Genomic DNA, 17,811 nt, shown 5'->3' with positions numbered 1-17,811 from the left:
GCCCGTCAATAAATGTCCTGCTGCCCTCAAGGTTTCCAGGACTGCTTTCAGCTCCCTGAAATCTGATGATCTTAGACTGTCCTGGAACGACCATGTTCCATGAAAAAAGGAATCCTGTAAATGAGCACCCCAACATTTTTGACTGGCGTCTGTGGTGATCACTGAAGCTGGAGTCATATTCCAGGGAATATTCCATGAAGGTTTTCTGGATTCATCCACCAGGTTAGGGAGTTCCTCACTCTTTTTGGAAGGATTATATTGTAGTTTAGTGAGTGGTGGTTTCTGTCCCATCTTGATAAAACGGTCTCCTGTAGAGTCCTCGAGTGAAACTGTGCCCATGGAACAAATGGAATGCAAGATGTCATTATAACCAGCACCTGCATGGATTCTCTTAAGATACATCTTCCCCTTCTTCTAAAGGGGGAAATCCTATTTTGTTTTCTTATTTTTTTCTTCTTTTAATAGAGGAAGGTAGGATCTCTGTTTCCATGAATCTAGTAGAGTCCGTAGAAAAACCTTCTTGGTGTCTGGTTGTAGATCTGACTTTTTGAAAAGTATTATCTACCCCAATTCTTTTAGTTGAGATAAGGTCTGCTGAAGATGATTCTCCAGGAGCTCCTTTGATATTGCTGTGAGTAAAAAGTCATCCAGATAAGGAAATAGCATTATGTCATTCTGTCTCAGGCCATTTTTCTGCAATTAATTTTGTAAATATTCGAGGGGTAGAAGATATTCCAAACGTAATGCATTAGAACTGGTAGATTTTCCCTCCTATCTTTATTGCAAATCTCAGCTATTGCTGCTACTGTTGATGAATGGAGATGTGATAGTATGCATTCTTTAGATCTATGGTACAGATGAATGCTCCCGAAGTTATGAGAGGAGTCGCTGATCTTATAGACTCCATCTTGAATTTGTGGTATGTGATCCATCTGTTCAGGAATTTTAAGTTTATGATCACCCGTAACGACCCCTGGATTCTTGGGGATGAAAGAAACAGGATTATTTCTGTATATCCCTTAAAAGTTGTTCCTGTAGCATAGTAGATTGAAACACTTATCTGAAATCTGTGAGGGGGAGAGGATTGAAATTCTAGTCTAAACTCTTTGCGGATCGTATCTAGAATCCATTGATTGTGTGTAATCTGCATTCACCTCTGCCAGAAGAACCAAAGTCTTCCCCCCACCGGTCTGACGTCATTGTTTTCCTGGATTACTATTGGAATTTGGATTGAGGAGGAAGCATCTCCCTCTTCCTTCCTTTGGGTAACTCCATCTCCCCGTCTTTCCTTTACCTCTGGGTGCTGTGTTCTGAAATTGTCTAGAGGGCTTCCGAAATGGTTGTGGCTTCCTAGGCCTCTCTTCCGGAAAACCCTTTTCCTTGTCCGCTGCTCTATCTAGAATAGTCTAGAACTGGTCCAAACAGATAATATCCAGAAAAGGGAATTACACATAGTTTATTCTTGGATGCAATGTCCCCGGACCAGGATTTTAGCGGAAGAGCACGCCTTGCCGTATTTGTTAGTGTCTCGATTCTTGCTGAAAAGTGTATAGACTCAGCAGAAGCGTCTGCCATTAACGCCGTGACCATCTTCAACAGCGGTAATGATTCCATTATCTCTTCTTCTAACTGATCTAGCCTAGACTCATTGCTCTGGCTACTGACATGGCAGCGATTTTTGTGTTTATGGATACCGCCGAGGATTCCCAAATAATCCATCTATTTTCCAATCTTTCATCTGAGATGAGTCTTCCAAAGGAGATTGTGTGTTTCTTTGCTACCTTGGCCACTTGTATGTATACCTTAGGGATCTCCTCCCATAATTTTGTTTCCTCCGGATTAAATTAGAGTCTGCTTTTAAGTTCACGTGGTAAATAAAGGTTCTTCTTTGTCTTCCCATCTTCTTCAGAATCTGAAACCATCTGAATTCTGGTCTTTTGGTGGGTGGTGAAGAGGAAGATGGAGATTTTTACTCAAGTCTGACAAAAAAAAGAAGGCTGTTCCTCTTTAAGAATTTTAAAAATGCAGTCAGTACATTGCAGAATGAGTACCCCACACATAACGGCATTTTTCAAACCCACCCCTGGGAAAAGAAAATTCGAACCCGAGGGTGTAGGGGAGGACAACACCAGAAAAATAAAACCAGTATAAAAAAAAAAAAAAAAAAAAAAAAAAAGAGATAATATAGATCTAATACCAACAGTCAAAATCTTCAATTTGTCATCATACAAACTCACTCAACAAGAGGATAACCTTTTACAAAAGGGATTGTCCTTCTGTCCACACAATAACATCGACCCTTTTCAACTATATCTAGATATACAGAAATTCAGAAAGAATCTGACCATAAAAAGATTTTTCGAACACGAAAATACAAAGAAAAAAGATAATACTATAAACACAGGCACGGAAGAAACACAAATATATAAACATCAGGAAGTGCACCCAAAATCCATTCTGGTACATAGCGAAGGACACTTTATACATACCTTTTTTGATCTGATAGCAGTAGATTTGAAGAAAAAAAATCAACCAAAAAGATAACCAAAAAAGATCCCCTAGCAGTGGAAACCTAACTGACCGCGAAGTATGTGCCATGAAAAGTCTCAAAAACAATGAGAACATAATAATACATCCAGCAGATAAGGGAGGGGGTATAGTAGTACTAAATTTGGAAGACTATGAAAGCGAATCCCAAAATATTCTCAGTAACACCGAATATTATCGTGCAATACCAGAGAACCCTTTTCCAGATATAGTCAAGAGGCTAAAAAACCTAATAAAATATGCCTATGAAAAACATTCCATAAATAAAAAAATAAAAAAAATTCCTCATACCAAAAGCTCCATCTAACCCGTATTTCTACCACCTACCAAAAATACATAAAAACACAGATAAACCACCAGGAAGGCACATCGTGTCAAACACAAACTCAGCTACAAGTAATTTATCACACTACCTTGATCTATTTCTCCAACCATATGTCCAAAAATTACCAAGCTATCTGTACGACTCCAGACAACTAATTCAGGAAATTGATAATAACATGGAAATATACATATGCATTATTGACCATGGATGTGACTGCCTTGTATTCAAGCATCCAACACAGTTTAGGCATCAAGTGCGTAGAAACCACACTACAGAATGACACCACTTTAAAACCTCCTCAGATCCAATTCCTAGTGGATAGCCTACGCTTCGTCCTAGAGAATAATTTTTTAATTTGTAACGGCACTACATATCACCAATGCCGGGGGACCATGATGGGTACGAAAGTGGCACCAGCCTATGTAAATACCTTTATGGGCCACTTCGAAAATGTGCATATCAATAGGAACACATATACATATAAACATATTGTCTACTACAAGAGATATATAGACAATATCTTCATTATTTGGGATGGGGATGAGCATTCAGCATTAAAATTCTGTGAGGAACTGAATAAAAAAAAACTGGGGGATCACTTTCACCCCTAATTACAACAAAACCCAAATAGACTTCTTAGATATCTCCATCACCACCAAAAACAATACCCTCGTAACTAAAACATATTTCAAACAGGTAGACACTAATAGTTGCATACATTATAAAAGTTTTCATTATAAAAAATGGCTTAAAAATATCCCATACAGTCAATATAAACGTATAAGGCGGAACTGCACAGAGAACATAGACTTTGTTGAACAAGCAAAAATTATACAAAAAAGGGTCACTGACAAAGGTTATCCAAAGGGACTAATAAAAAGCGCATACCAAAAGACCAAAAAAAGTCACAAAGAGAATGCCTAACAAGCAGAACCAAAGAAGACAAGACATTTAACAGAAAAATACCAAAGACATCTAAGCTTAATTACACAATATAACACTTCAAATAAAGCTATACGCGATATTTTGGCAAAACATTGGCACATTGTAAGACGTGACCCTATCTTGAAAAATATCTGCCAGGGAAACCCGTGATTATATATAGAAGAGCACCAACAATAAGAAACACCTTAGCGCCCAGCAAGCTGAAGAAGAACACAAAAACCCCGAAAGAAACCACAAAAGAGCCAGCAGGCAGTTTTAAATGTAGGGCAAAGCGCTGCCTTTGCTGCAATATGATTGTACACAACAGAAAGACGTTTAGTTCAACAAAAAACTGTGCCACGTTACCATAAAACACCACCTAAACTGCAAAAGCAGCTACGTAATATATCTAATAGAGTGTGAAAGCGGGCTCCAGTATGTAGGCCGCACGACACAAGAGTTACACTGTAGAGTCAATCAACATAGACACAACATACAGAAACTATGCCCAAAACATAGCATTTCACGACACTGTGCCACTACACCAGAAAAAAAAAAACATATACAAAAAATTACACCTATTGACTACATACCAGACAATTCATATAATAGATTCAGTAGCCTCCAGAGAAGAGAGGTATACTGGATCTATCAATTGGATACTCTGACCCCCCACGGACTCAATGAGATGAGTGAGACCGTACTATAACCTATGACACCGTAAACACTGATTGTGGGTTAGATTGAACATGAGACCCATATAAGACTCTTCTTCCCTCCATCCCCCCCCCCCCCCCCACTTTTTAAATTTCCCGTAACTTTTAATTATTCATTTATCCATTTATTTATTTATCGACCTCTTGTGCATCTTTTATTAGTTTTAGTAGATTTGATATCTTAGGGTGCATTACTGATTCTATTAATACCGGGTACCACCTACTACACTAGAGTGCGGCACTCTAAACATGACATGTTGTCCCCTCCGCTTTAACCCGATGCAGGTGATACTGGAATGAGGGATGCATGATCTTTTTAAAAAAAAATCATGATCCATCCTCTACATCTCCCTTATTATCTAACACATGATATAAATAAAATTATCTTCCCCAGTCAGCATATAGAGAACGCATGATACATACCATTCTTGTTTTTCCCCTGGGTGACAGCCAGACACAGATCAGGTGACGTCGGTCACCTGACCAAGAACGAAATCATGTGATCACATTGCATCACAATCCGAGACACGCCCCCATTAACATGTGACCGCCCCACAGACGTCATCCAGAGGCCAGGCGAATAGAGAAAAGAGCACCGCCCACAATACGTCATCTTGGGACCGCCCCACTGATGTCACCCAGAGGCCCGACCAACAAGAGAGAGCACCGCCTACAACACGTCACCGGGAGGAGCGGCATAGGGCATCTACACCTCCCACAATTTGTAGCAACTGGCTGTTTCAACTTGAGGGGAGTTACTGTATCCTCGTAACCGCTCAAGCCTCCACGCCCCCCCCTTCCCGCCCATGTGACTCACACACATTGCGCTCAAACTGAGTGCATAAAACAATGGAAAAAGTATGTTTTGAATGTAATAATTTTATTGTCCTGATAAAGGGGGCTGTGTGCCCCTGAAACGCGTAGACTTTTTGAATAAAAGATTACCTTTAATGGTAACATTGGAGTATTGAGCTTTTTCCTGCACCAGCGCCACCAAGAATGGTCAGAATTTTTTCTGTTTTTATCGTAAGCAATTCAGTCAGGGCATATCTGTTTTTCTAAGATTCCAGTAATCTTTTCTAACAGGTCGCACATTTTTTGGCCTTCTTTTTGTCTCCATAAAGGGACTTATGTCCTGTCTCTTTCTCCACCTAAATAGGTGAGAGAGAGAGAGAGACTCCTATAGTCTAAACTGTTACCAGGACTGACAGAACAGGGATATAGAAAAACTTACATAGGCCTGGGCAATGGGGTATTTACTACACACCTGGACCTCCATCTTGCCGAGTACCTGCACCCATCAGCTGCTGCCATTTAAATTGGACTTACCCAGCTGGGTCCACCCCCTGTCACCGCACAGCTCCTCCTCCTCAATTCCCTAAGGAAGAGTCGACCACCGATGCGAGGCCTCTTCCAAACAAAGGCCTCCAGCATTGCACTGCTGGGTGCCGCCATCTTCTTCTGGCACACAAACCCGCACTTCCGGTCCCATGTGACTCGCCTGAAGTGCCAGCACACCGCACAGCAGACGCAGTCAAGCCCAAAGCTCACTCAGGAGAAGTGGCATCGACTTCCCCGATACCGCGGCCTACTCCAGAAGAAGCGCCAGCTCCAGGTATCGGGGGAAAGCTAGGGGACTACTTCCCAGAGGGGTGCTAGCTAGGCCATTTAGGGAGCTGAGAGTTGAGGTACTGACCCCCCCGGGCCCTAACCCTTTTTCCCACCATGGGGTACTTTTAGGTTTTTATTCTTCATCCCAAGCAGGGACTCTCTCTGCTTCGATATCCCTGTAGGGACATGAAGAACACTGGCGATCAATAAGGACATCCTCCAGTGGTGTTGTCATGGAGGGTCGTTGTGAAAAGAAACATTATTATTCATCGTATAATAAAAACAACAGATATAAGGTATTGACACCCAAAACCACATGAAAATGCAAAGCCATGGTCATGTAAAAAATAAATAAAGCAGAACATAAAGAGTGCAAATAAAAAAAAGAAAAGCCACAATGTGGTAAACCCACGCTGATGAAAGACATGGAACAGATCCAGGCAAACAACACCTAAACAGGACACCCCAACACAACTTTCGGGTCAGCTTCTTCAGGGGAGATTGAGTGTGCCAATTTTTGGATTGTTAGTGTTTGCTGGTTTTGGATAGCAGCTGCGGTTATTTGTTTAGTTAGGGTTAGGCATTATTTTGCTAGGCGGTTTTTATATTCTGCATGTCAGTACACACAATATGATCAGGCTGTGCGCTAAGAACATAACAGGAATAATCTGTACATTTAATACTGTTGTGCCTTTTCATAGGTAAATGCACTGATATCCAATTATTCTAGTCAAGATGGATGTTCATTGCCTTTAAGAGCCATGCTGGACTATAGTTACAATTTTGTCTGTCTTGAGTAGGCCGAAGTAAGGTCACACAAAGGTTTCTACTCCTCAGTGTTATCCTTCCTAATGTACCAGTCTGAGAAGAGGCCTCTCCTTGTCTACAAATACATTTATGACGGGAGATAAAGATAAGCTCTATGCAGCTGGTGATAATTACCTATACAATTAGCTGTTTATTAATGAAGCAAAATATATAATATTCATGTATTCATTTAATGAGCCTTAGTCCTTAGCATATGACAAGCAGTAGGACATATATATCTATATATATATACACACAGTACAGACCACAAAGTTTGGACGCACCTTCTCATTCAAAGAGTTTTCTTTATTTTCATGACTATGACAATTGTAGATTCGCACTGAAGGCATCAAAACTATGAATTAACACATGTGGAATTATATACATAACAAAAAAGTGTGAAACAACTGAAAATATGTCATATTCTAAGGGCTCTTTCACACCTGCGTTATGGTCTTCCGGCACTGAGTTCCGTCGTCGGGGCTCTATGCCGGAAGAATACTGATCAGGATTATCCTAATGCATTCTGAATGGACAGTCCGTCCTTCAGGATGCATCAGGATGTCTTCCATTCCGGAACGGAACGTTTTTTGGCCGCAGCAAATAGCGCAGCATGCTGCGCTTTTTGCTCCGGCCAAAAATCCGGAACACTTGCCGCAAGGCCAGATCCGGAATGAATGCCCATTGAAAGGCATTGATCCGGATCCGGCCTGAAGCTAAACGTCGTTTCGGCGCATTGCCGGATGCGACGTTTAGCTTTTTCTCAATGGTTACCATGGCTGCCGGGACGCTAAAGTCCTGGCAGCCATGGTAAAGTGTAGTGGAGAGCGGGGAGCAGCATACTTACCATCCGTGCGGCTCCCGGGGCGCTCCAGAGTGAGGTCAGGGCGCCCCACGCACATGGATGACGTGATCGCATGGCACGTCATCCATGCGCATGGGGCGCTCTGACGTCATTCTGGAGCGCCCCGGGAGCCGCACGGATGGTAAGTATACCGCTCCCCCGCTCCCCACTACTACTATGGCAACCAGGACTTTAATAGCGTCCTGGGTGCCATAGTAACACTGAAAGCATTTTGAAGACGGATCCGTCTTCAAATGCTTTCAGTACACTTGCGTTTTTCCGGATCCGGCGTGTAATTCCGGCAAGTGGAGTACACGCCGGATCCGGACAACGCAAGTGTGAAAGAGGCCTAAGTTCTTCAAAGTAGCCACCTTTTGCTTTGATTACTGCTTTGCACACTCTTGGCATTCTCTTGATGAGCTTCAAGAGGTAGTCACCTGAAATGGTCTTCCAACAGTCTTGAAGCCCCATCTCGATTGGGTTCAGGTCTGGTGACTGTGGAGGCCAGGTAATCTGGCACAGCACCCCATCACTCTCCTTCATGGTCAAATAGCCCTTACACAGCCTGGAGGTGTGTTTGGGGTCATTGTCCTGTTGAAAAATAAATGATGGTCCAACTAAACGCAAACCGGATGGAATAGCATGCCGCTGCAAGATGCTGTGGTAGCCATGCTGGTTCAGTATGCCTTCAATTTTGAATAAATCCCCAACAGTGTCACCAGCAAAGCCCCCCCCACACCATCACACCTCCTCCTCTATGCTTCACGGTGGGAACCAGGCATGTAGAGTCCATCCGTCCACCTTTTCTGCGTCGCACAAAGACACGGTGGTTGGAACCAAAGATCTCAAATTTGGACTCATCAGACCAAAGCACAGATTTCCACTGGTCTAATGTCCATTCCTTGTGTTCTTTAGCCCAAACAAGTCTCTTCTGCTTGTTGCCTGTCCTTAGCAGTGGTTTCCTAGCAGATCTTCTACCATGAAGGCCTGATTCACACAGTCTCCTCCTAACAGTTGTTCTAGAGATGTGTCTGCTGCTAGAACTCTGGGTGGCATTGACCTGGTCTCTAATCTGAGCTGCTGTTAACCTGCGATTTCTGAGGCTGGTGACTCGGATGAACTTCTCCTCCGCAGCAGAGGTCACTCTTGGTCTTCCTTTCCTGGGGCGGTCCGCATGTGAACCAGTTTCTTTGTAGCGCTTGATGGTTTTTGTGACTGCACTTGGGGACACTTTCAAAGTTTTCCCAATTTTTCGGACTGACTGACCTTCATTTCTTAAAATAATGATGGCCGCTCGTTTTTCTTTACTTAGCTGCTTTTTTCTTGCCATAATACAAATTCTACCAGTCTATTCAGTAGGACTATCAGCTGTGTATCCACCTGACTTCTCAACAACGCAAATGATGGTCCCAACCCCATTTATAAGGCAAGAAATCCCACTTATTACACCTGACAGGGCACACCTGTGAAGTGAAGACCATTTCAGGTGACTACCTCTTGGAGCTCATCAAGAGAATGCCAAGAGTGTGCAAAGCAGTAATCAAAGCAAAAGGTGGCTACTTTGAAGAACCTAGAATATGACATATTTTCAACTGTTTCACACTTTTTTGTTATGTATATAATTCCACATGTGATAATTCATAGTTTTGATGCTTTCAGTGTGAATCTACAATTTTCATAGTCATGAAAATAAAGAAAACTCTTTGAATTAGGTGTGTCCAAACTTTTGGTCTGTACGGTATATATAACTTTATATTATTATATAAAAATAGTAAATGAGGCGCACAGGAACATACAAGGACCAACCAGAGGTGCACTCAGTAAAGTGGACTCACCCAGTCCACTAAAATGAAGTAAAACTTGTGATAAATGAACTGGGCACTCTCAGGATATAGGGATCATACAGATATTTATTATGTATAAGACAATAAAAAGAGAGAATATGGCCCTCCTATTATACTAAACAGCACTTCCTCACTATAAGGCCTCATGCACACGACAGTTTTTTTTCACGGTCCACAAAATCGGGGTCCGTAGGTCCGTGACCGTTTTTTCGTCCGTGGGTCTTCTTTGATTTTTGGAGGATCCACGGACATGAAAAAAAGTCGTTTTGGTGTCCGCCTGGCCGTGCGGAGCCAAACGGATCCGTCCTGAATTACAATGCAAGTCAATGGGGACGGATCCGTTTGACGTTGACACAATATGGTGCAATTGCAAACGGATCCGTCCCCATTGACTTTCAATGTAAAGTCAGGAGTCCCTTTACTTTCACACTTGCGTTCATATAATGCAGACGGTGGCTCTGTTCAGAACGGATCCGTCTGCATTATATTGTTAAAACATTTCTAAGTGTGAAAGTAGCCTCAGACGGATCCGTCCAGACTTTACATTGAAAGTCAATGGGGGACGGATCCGTTTGAAAATTGAGCCACAGTGTGTCATCTTCAAACGGATCCGTCCCCATTGAAGATGACACAGGCGGACACCCGAACATTTTAACTTGAAGCGACTCAGATCCGACAGTATATTCTAACACAGAGGCGTTCCCATGGTGATGGGGACGCTTCAGGTTAGAATATACTGAAAAACTGTGTACATGACTGCCCCTTGCTGCCCCCAGCAGGAGGCAGACCCCCCCCCCTGTTTTTAACTCATTGGTGGCCAGTGCGGCCGCCCCCCCATCCCTCCCCTGTAGTTTACTCATTGGTGGCCAGTGCGACCGCCCCCCCTCCCTCCCCTGTAGTTAACTCATTGGTGTCCAGTGGCCCCCCCTCCCTCTGCTGTAGATAACTCGTTGGTGGCCAGTGGCCCTCTCCCCTCCTAATTAAAATCGCCCCCCCTTTCATTGGTGGCAGTAGAGAGTACCGATCGGAGTCCCAGTGTAATCGCTGGGGCTCCGATCGGTAACCATGGCAACCGGGACGCTACTGCAGTCCCGGTTGCCATGGTTGCTTAGCAATTTGTAGAAGCTTCATACTTACCTGCGAGCAGCGATGTCTGTGACCGGCCGGGAGCTCCTCCTACTGGTAAGTGACAGGTCTGTGCGGCGCATTGCCTATAGCACAGACCTGTCACTTACCAGTAGGAGGAGCTCCCGGACGGTCACAGACATCGCTGCTCGCAGGTAAGTATGAAGCTTCTACAAATTGCTAAGTAACCATGGCAACCGGGACTGCAGTAGCGTCCCGGTTGCCATGGTTACCGATCGGAGCCCCAGCGATTACACTGGGACTCCAATCGGTACTCTCCACTGCCACCAATGAAAGGGGGGGCGATTTTAATTAGGAGGGGGAGGGAGGGGAGAGGGCCCACTGGCCAACAATGAGTTATCTACAGCGGAGGGAGGTGGGGCCCACTGGACACCAATGAGTTATCTACAGCGGAGGGAGGGGGGCCCACTGGACACCAATGAGTTAACTACAAGGGAAGGGAGGGGGGGCCCACTGGACACCAATGAGTTAATGTAACGGAACGCCTAACACCCCGACCGGGTACCTCCGTCGATAGATGCTCCTAGTGCTTTCCGAGGACTCCAAGCACTCCACTTGACACTGTACGCCCTGCAGACCCCACGAACCGCCGCAGCTTGGTTGGGGTCTCACCGTCCTCCACCCACGCTGGACCTACGACAAGGCTCCAGGCTCCAGTGGGTGAACCTCTCCTACAGCCAGAGAGCAGGAACAGCTCTTACAAGAGCTAGTAGTTATGCCAGGGGAGTATAGCAAATCGTCAGCGTATAGCAATCCCCCAGTTTTGATCAGTTATCCAAACACCAGTCTCAACATGATGAAGGATAAAACAGGAACACTTTATTGAGGGCTACCCGCCCGTATTTATGCAGGACCCCATCTGGTGGCCACACCCCCAGGGGACCAGAATGGAGACTGCGACACACCGAACAGATATAACACATCCCCACAATGCATCATGGTTTCCTCCTCTGCCCCACAGACAACCGAGGAATAATCCAATTATCTCTCAGGACAAAGGGGAGATCGCCAATACACATGTGGGGACAACAGGATAGAAATCACCACCCAAACACACAATGTCACACCCTCCCAGCAACCACAGACATTTAACATATTCCCAGATAGCTCAAGTCTGAGTGCATATCATTAGGTGAATGGCACTCAGACCACACGAATACAATTAAACTAGCCATCTGGGTACCCTCACATAACAAAAGACAATTCCAAAGACAGATTTAAGCTGTGCGGCCGGCCTGTCTTCTTTAAAGTTAGTATGGGCCATAATCCTGAGGCAAGAGGCTAGCAACCAGCCCCCTCCAAAACACTGTGGCGAGGTTGGTTTCGTCACAGTTAACTATACAGGGGAGGGAGGGGGGCCCACTGGACACCAATGAGTTAACTACAAGGGAGGGGGGGCGGCCGCACTGGCCACCAATGAGTTAAAAACAGGGGGGGGGGGTCTGCCCTAACCCTACGGCCACGGATCACGGACACGGATGCCAATCTTGTGTGCATCCGTGTTCTTTCACGGACCCATTGACTTGAATGGTACCGTGAACCGTTGTCCGTCAAAAAAATAGGACAGGTCTTATTTTTTTGACAGACAGGAAACACGGATCATGGTCTCGGCTGGAAAACGGTGCATTTTCAGATTTTTCCACGGACCCATTGAAAGTCAATGGGTCCACGAAAAAAAAACTGAAAACGGCCACGGATGCACACAATGGTTGTGTGCATGAGGCCTTACTAGCACTCTGAATCTAGATAAGTACTAATAACTTTGTATGGCATATTCCTGAAATAAAATGGCAATAAAATGGTACAGTCGATCGGTAAAACTCCAAATGTCACTGTTGCGAGTTATTCCCAAACTCACTGATAAAGTTCTGAAGCTCCAAAGTAACAATCATTAAAGGCACCGTGGCGTGATAGTCCCACAACAAACAGGTATAGATTCAACCAGTAGCGTCTCGCTGGGCGAATAGCATTCAAGTCTTGTTAAGTCTCCTGTCAGCAAATATTCGATGAAAAAGATAGTCTTACCGGAAAAGTTCTCCTCACCACTTCGCTGCACACCGTCGCTCTGCTGGGTCGCGTTTTATAAATTACCTCCAGACTTCTTTGAGCGGTCAGGTTGTTGAAATCCCACGTAGGTAAAAGTTTGGCATGTGCAGCCCGGTCTCTGCTGTAGGCCATCACGGATTCCTTATACTTTAACCTTATTGTGGTGTTGAGCGGTGTGGTACGAGGTTCCGGCACTATCTGTTGGTCCTCAGCTGCTACTGAGGAAGGGGCAACCTTAAGCCCCGAAACGCGTCTCGGTGTAACAGGACCCTGAACCTCATACCACACCGCTCATGGTGAACCTATGGCATGGGTGCAAAGGCGGCACTCGGAGCCCTCTCTGTGGGCACCGGCATTCTGGAAAAAGTCTATGGTGTACCAATAAGCATTAGACTTTTCCTGCCATTCATCAGCGAAGGGCACGCTATGAACGGCACAGGCAGCGCACTGAATGTAGGCAGTTATTATATTGTCCAAAATCATAGAGAGGAACAAAGAGGTCAGATCAGGGTATATCTGCGCTCTAGATTATCCGGAATACATGCAACACTCTGAAAGAATAATCCTAAAACATAACATTTAATAGTTTATGCTAATAAATCCTAAATAATATGTGCGAAAAATATATATTGGGATGAACATGGTATCAAACCACTAATGGCAGTGGCCCATGGTCATTCCAGTATAATAAAGATAAATATTTAAAGTGCACGGCGGCACTGAGTGGGTAACCAGTGTGTCCTACCGGTACCAAGGGAAGGTCGTCGGGTGCTTCATCACACGATATTGTAGTAGTTGTTCGTCCTGTATGGATAGTCGGATGAATCACAGGGGAGATAACAACCAGCTGACAGTCAAACACATGTGTGCAGGGTCCCTAAGGAAATCCCTATAACTATCTATCCGGTAACCCTGAAACTAAGAGTATGGTAGCAGCCTGACCACAGGGCAGTCGTCCTTGAAAGGACGACCCTGTCTGGAACCTATCCCTGACTCTAAGATGCTGTATGTCCCTAAATATGCATGAGCAAAGTCCCTACACGCATGTTTCGCTGCCAGGACATTGGGCAGTTCATCAGGGGAGATGATGTAAAATCAAGCAAGTCGATCCTGGATGAAGAGGTCAAGCCTGCAGACCAAAAATGACACGATCAGTCATATGGTCGGAAGGTGCACGAAGATGGTCGGCTCCTGTGTGGGCCACCTCATAGGTGAGAGGTTAAGGATGATGCAGTGTGCAGATGAATGTAACTGCATATGGGACGCCAACTAACCTGGTGTTCCCTCCTTGTTTAAATATGCCTGGTTTCCGCTGCTGCTGCCGTCAGTAACAGAGGCCAATGAGCGCACCGCCTGCCCGCACGTAAGCGTGGCGCATGCGCCCATCACAGAGTAGGAACGAGGCCTGGGGCGCAGGAAAAGTGCCTGATACAGAACGCGCTCCTGCGCATGCGCGAACTCGCATCAGATATCGCGAGATCGCGAAAGCTATTCAAAACAGCAAGAGAAGTGGGAAGCAACTAAGGTATCGAATGCTTCACAATATACGGTGATGTACAGACGATCGGACATTCGAAAGTACAGCCGAACATATTGAACCTCAATCGGTTCTAATTTGAGGATATTTGGGGCTATTCATCCTGTGTTGGATAAATACAGCTAATGAATAATGATACAGGCAGAAGAACAGGTCATAAAGGGTGGTCATGAGAGATAAAATAATATCTCACACAAGGTCTTGGTCAGTGTTAGTAACTGACCTGCAAACTAATAGTGCAGAATTATGATACTATAAGATAATATCAGATAGATGTTCATACTACACATAGGTGTTCAAGGTAGGTTTCTCATAGGTGTTCAAAGCAACCTACTGGTGGCAAGTAAGTAAGTGATGGCTAGTACAAAACAGCTACTGCCAAAAGGCCGGTGATAACGGTGACAAAAACCTACAAAATGTCAGTCTACAAGAAACAGCTGTAATTCAGCTGTTCATTGAGACCATTAGGTGTGACTGTTTTTAAAAGAAATATCCACCGTGACTCGCGTTGCAAAAGGATCTTGTCCCAATCACCGCCTCTTTTCGGGGGACTAACGGCCTCAATGCCCATGACCTTGGGGTTGCCTTGATGTAGATCACAGACATGGCGTGCCACTGGAGTATCACGACGCTTATCGATATCCAGGAGATGCTCCCCTATGCGTCTGCGCAACTCACGCTTTGTTTTGCCGATATATTCCTTTTGGCAAATACATGTGATTTTATATATCACCCCCACAGTTCTGCATGAAATGAAATCTTTAATGTCAAAGCTGCGTTTGAGATTAGTGCTGTAGAAGGTTTTTCCTGGGTTAATATTGCCACAGGCCACACAGCCACTACATCTGAAGCAGCCCACAGGACGACGGCTAAGCCACGTATTAGGTTTGTCCGGCGGTGCAAGATGACTATGTACCAATAGGTCCTTGAGACTTTGTCCTCTTCTGAACGTCACCTGTGGGTATTCATGCAGGACTTCTCGGACATCTGGATCCATAAGTAAAATAGGCCAGTGTCGTGTCAAAATCTCTCTGGATTCTTTGGCAGAGCCGTCAAAAGTAGTAATAAACCTCACCTTCCTGTCACCCTCCTGTCTGGTCTTTGGAGTAAGTAGTGTCTCTCTAGGGGTGTTTTTTGCTCTCTGAAAAGCTCCTCTCAATACCTTATCGGGGTAACCCCTGGCCCTAAATCTTTGTCGAAGGTCGGCTGCCTGATGTAGGAACTCTTGTTCATCAGAGCAATTCCTGCGCAAGCGCAGGTACTGTCCGTAGGGTATACCTCTCTTTAATGGCAGGGGATGGCTACTCTGCCAATGCAGGATTGAGTTTGTGGCCGTTGTCTTACGGAAAACAGTTGTAGAGAGCTCCCCACCAGGATTCTTGGAGATGCGGACATCCAGAAAAGGAAGGGAACTATCGTTAACCTCATAGGTAAAACGGAGGCCAATACTATTTACATTAAGAAAGTCCACAAACTTTTTGAAATCCTGGGTGCCCGCATTCCAAACAATGAGGATGTCATAAGGTGATGGGCCCGGTCATCGGTTCACCCTCCCCAAAGACCCTGGTGGTGAGCTCTCTACAACTGTTTTCCGTAAGACAACGGCCACAAACTCAATCCTGCATTGGCAGAGTAGCCATCCCCTGCCATTAAAGAGAGGTATACCCTACGGACAGTACCTGCGCTTGCGCAGGAATTGCTCTGATGAACAAGAGTTCCTACATCAGGCAGCCGACCTTCGACAAAGATTTAGGGCCAGGGGTTACCCCGATAAGGTATTGAGAGGAGCTTTTCAGAGAGCAAAAAACACCCCTAGAGAGACACTACTTACTCCAAAGACCAGACAGGAGGGTGACAGGAAGGTGAGGTTTATTACTACTTTTGACGGCTCTGCCAAAGAATCCAGAGAGATTTTGACACGACACTGGCCTATTTTACTTATGGATCCAGATGTCCGAGAAGTCCTGCATGAATACCCACAGGTGACGTTCAGAAGAGGACAAAGTCTCAAGGACCTATTGGTACATAGTCATCTTGCACCGCCGGACAAACCTAATACGTGGCTTAGCCGTCGTCCTGTGGGCTGCTTCAGATGTAGTGGCTGTGTGGCCTGTGGCAATATTAACCCAGGAAAAACCTTCTACAGCACTAATCTCAAACGCAGCTTTGACATTAAAGATTTCATTTCATGCAGAACTGTGGGGGTGATATATAAAATCACATGTATTTGCCAAAAGGAATATATCGGCAAAACAAAGCGTGAGTTGCGCAGACGCATAGGGGAGCATCTCCTGGATATCGATAAGCGTCGTGATACTCCAGTGGCACGCCATGTCTGTGATCTACATCAAGGCAACCCCAAGGTCATGGGCATTGAGGCCGTTAGTCCCCCGAAAAGAGGCGGTGATTGGGACAAGATCCTTTTGCAACGCGAGTCACGGTGGATATTTCTTTTAAAAACAGTCACACCTAATGGTCTCAATGAACAGCTGAATTACAGCTGTTTCTTGTAGACTGACATTTTGTAGGTTTTTGTCACCGTTATCACCGGCCTTTTGGCAGTAGCTGTTTTGTACTAGCCATCACTTACTTACTTGCCACCAGTAGGTTGCTTTGAACACCTATGAGAAACCTACCTTGAACACCTATGTGTAGTATGAACATCTATCTGATATTATCTTATAGTATCATAATTCTGCACTATTAGTTTGCAGGTCAGTTACTAACACTGACCAAGACCTTGTGTGAGATATTATTTTATCTCTCATGACCACCCTTTATGACCTGTTCTTCTGCCTGTATCATTATTCATTAGCTGTATTTATCCAACACAGGATGAATAGCCCCAAATATCCTCAAATTAGAACCGATTGAGGTTCAATATGTTCGGCTGTACTTTCGAATGTCCGATCGTCTGTACATCACCGTATATTGTGAAGCATTCGATACCTTAGTTGCTTCCCACTTCTCTTGCTGTTTTGAATAGCTTTCGCGATCTCGCGATATCTGATGCGAGTTCGCGCATGCGCAGGAGCGCGTTCTGTATCAGGCACTTTTCCTGCGCCCCAGGCCTCGTTCCTACTCTGTGATGGGCGCATGCGCCACGCTTACGTGCGGGCAGGCGGTGCGCTCATTGGCCTCTGTTACTGACGGCAGCAGCAGCGGGAACCAGGCATATTTAAACAAGGAGGGAACACCAGGTTAGTTGGCGTCCCATATGCAGTTACATTCATCTGCACACTGCATCATCCTTAACCTCTCACCTATGAGGTGGCCCACACAGGAGCCGACCATCTTCGTGCACCTTCCGACCATATGACTGATCGTGTCATTTTTGGTCTGCAGGCTTGACCTCTTCATCCAGGATCGACTTGCTTGATTTTACATCATCTCCCCTGATGAACTGCCCAATGTCCTGGCAGCGAAACATGCGTGTAGGGACTTTGCTCATGCATATTTAGGGA

This window comes from Bufo gargarizans, unplaced genomic scaffold, assembly GCF_014858855.1.
Source record: "Bufo gargarizans isolate SCDJY-AF-19 unplaced genomic scaffold, ASM1485885v1 fragScaff_scaffold_773_pilon, whole genome shotgun sequence".
Classification (NCBI taxonomy): Eukaryota; Metazoa; Chordata; class Amphibia; order Anura; family Bufonidae; genus Bufo; species Bufo gargarizans.
Note: the sequence above shows the minus strand (reverse complement) of the source record.